Genomic DNA, 3,083 nt, shown 5'->3' with positions numbered 1-3,083 from the left:
CATCTCTTCCTCCTTTTAAGGAAGGCTGGCACAGTTTTTTATATCTACTGCATATTATTGCTTTGAATGGCATTTTTGTTTGGGCTTTTCTTAATTTTGCATTTTTGTTTTATTGTTCTTTGGAAGCGGTCTGTTTCTGCTTCCAATTTTGACGTCTTTGGTATTCTCTAAAACAAATATGGAATGAAACCTAATTGGACTCATAATTACATAACAAGGATTTGTAGGGATTGTCATTATTTGGTCCAAGTCTCATTTAAAAATTTTTGACATTACAATAGAAAGTGTGATAAATTCTATGTGTAATAAAAATATATAAAGTAAACATATAAATAAAATAAAATAAAGTGATAAAAGTGAATTAATTAATTTATTTCTTTATTTTGAGACGGAGTATTGCTCTGTCGCCCAGGCTGGAGGGCAGTGGCGCAATCTCAGCTCACTGCAAGCTCCAACTCCCGGGTTCACGCCATTCTCCTGCCTCAGCCTCCAGAGTAGCTGGGACTACAGGCACCCGCCACCACGCCCAGCTAATTTTTTTGTATTTTTTTAGTAGAGACGGGGTTTCATTATCTTAGCCAGGATGGTCTCGATCTCCTGACCTTGTGATCCGCTTGCCTCGGCCTCCCAAAGTGCTGGGATTACAGGCATGAGCCACCACGCCCGGCCACATTTTTTTTTTAGTAGTCTTGCTATATTGCGTGGGCAGGACTTCAACTCTTGAGCTGAAGCAACCCACATGCCTCAGCCTCCCACGTGGCTAGTACTAGAGGCAGGAGCCACTGCACCTAGCTAGGAATTATTATTATTTTTTATTTTTAGAGACAGGCTCTTGTTCTGTTGCCCAGGCTACAGTGCAGTGGAGTGATCATAGTTTACTGCAGCCTCTAACTCCTGGGCTCAAGGGATCCTCCTGCCTCAGCCTCCCAAAGTGTTGGGATTACAGATGTGAGCCATCATGCCTGGCCCAGCTAAGAATTTCAATTAGATAATAAATATGGTAGATTTTACAACCTCTTATCACTTACCTGTTGTGCTAAATAATTAAGGTGAATCGATTAAATAAAAGGGGGCTACAATATGACTATACAAAGCATCCACAACAGTACGAGATTAAAGTTTGTATTTTCACTGGATGATATTACTTCTATTACTACAATTTATTAGATACCACCATACCCTATGTTTTATTCATATTGAATCCTTCCAAAATCCTAGCAAAAATAAGTATTACTTCCATTTTACAGTCGAGGAAACAGAGGGCAAAGAGGAATCTGACAAAGATTACAGACAATACATAGGTAATATTACTAATGCTATCTGTTTAGTGCTTTATATACAGTTTCCATCATTACATAAACACTATGAGGTGGAATATAGAAAGGCTTAGTAATTATCGCAAGGTCACGCAGCTCACAAATAAGAATAGCTAGGATTCAAGCCCATGAAGTCTGATTCCAGGAGGCCTCGTGCCCTTACAAGCTGTACTTTATATAAAACATCTTAGTAGAGTGCCAAGGATTTGAACCTGACCCAAATCTGTCTGGCTCCAAAGACTGAGAACTGTTCATGTCTCCCCTTCGTACAGCAGTTAAAATGTGGGAAGCAGACCAAATAATCTCAAAGGTTCTTTCTCTTCAAAATTGCTATGTCTCCATGGATTTTATTACAAGGTTTTGATATGCAAGAAAAAGTTGGTGGGCGGGGGGTGGGGACAGAAACCAAGTTTTTGGGATGCATAACAAAAATAACTTATAGTTACAGCTAACTGTATGTCCAAATTTAAGAACACAACCCTGTGATAACTGTTATCGCTCCCATTTTAAAGGTGAGTTAACTGAAGCATGTTAAGTAAGCCACCTAAGTGGCAGGAAAACTAGCAAAAGCACATACAATTTACATGTAACATAAGCCTGGGCCTTTGTAAACCTGCCTCTGACTTAACCTACTTGTTTTGATGGACAAGGAGGAATTCTCACACTCTTTTAGATTTTTCTAACTTTAGGTTACAACCCCTTATTCAATTACACGCTTATCCAACAACACACTTGAACTGTGCTTATACTTCCACGTGCCTGACATAAGGTAAACTCAGGGATCAGAAGCAAACTTAAAAAGACATAAAAGGGTATAAAAGACCTGATAGTTATCAGCAACACAGTTCCACCTTTTCTTACCCTGTCTCTTCACTGAACAAACGTTTACGGGGACATCGCTTTTGAGGGAAAGAAAGAGAAACCGCTTCACATCAAACAAGAAGCAAAACTTACACACAGCACCAATTTATGACTAGGAGTGGCAGGGTAGAACAGCGTCGGCTTAAATCAGACGTATTAAAAATAAGCAGAAAGTGATACTGTGAACAGCCTGCCAAATGACGTCACAACTAAAAATCGCTTTCTTAAAAAAAAACCAAAAAAACAAAAACCTGACATTTTACTCCACAAAAGATCATCCTGCTGGCTGATGAATACAAGAACACTTAACAAAACCCTTTTGCTTTTATTATAAGCGGTTTAAACTGGTGTTCCTTCTCCTAAGTCGTAACGCACCAGTTGTCCGGGTAATCCAGACAATAATAGAAGCGAATACAAAACAAACGAACAAAATGACGCTTATTGCCAGGGAACCCGCGCAAAGGCGCCAGACAGAACCCAGCCCAGCCTCTCCCGCGAGTCCCAGAAGACAAAGCCGGGTCCCAGCAAGCACTGCGACAAGGACTACACATCCCAGCATGCAAGGCGCACACTTCTCCCGGCCGGACTACGATTCCCAACATGCTCTCCGGACAGCTGGCCAGCCTCCCTACCGTCCTGGTGTCTGGGGTCTCTGCAAAAATGGGGTCTCTCTCCGCCCGTTCAGCCTCCCTTTAGAGCTAAGGGTCGGATACCACCTCCCAGTAGCAAATTGTGATTATTCCGAGTTTTGGAGTCATTCTTCGTTGCCTGTTTTATTAGGGCAGCAAAATGCCTTCGGCTAGGGCGGGAGTGGGCGGAGGCAGGCTTGAGCCAATGGCACGGGAGCGGCCCTGTCGCTGCCATGGCAACGGCCACCGTTCTCGGGGGACCGGCCGCCCATTGGGT

The sequence above is a fragment of the Papio anubis genome, chromosome 15 (genome assembly GCF_008728515.1).
Source record: "Papio anubis isolate 15944 chromosome 15, Panubis1.0, whole genome shotgun sequence".
NCBI classification, from domain to species: Eukaryota; Metazoa; Chordata; class Mammalia; order Primates; family Cercopithecidae; genus Papio; species Papio anubis.
This window is presented reverse-complemented; position numbering follows the sequence as displayed.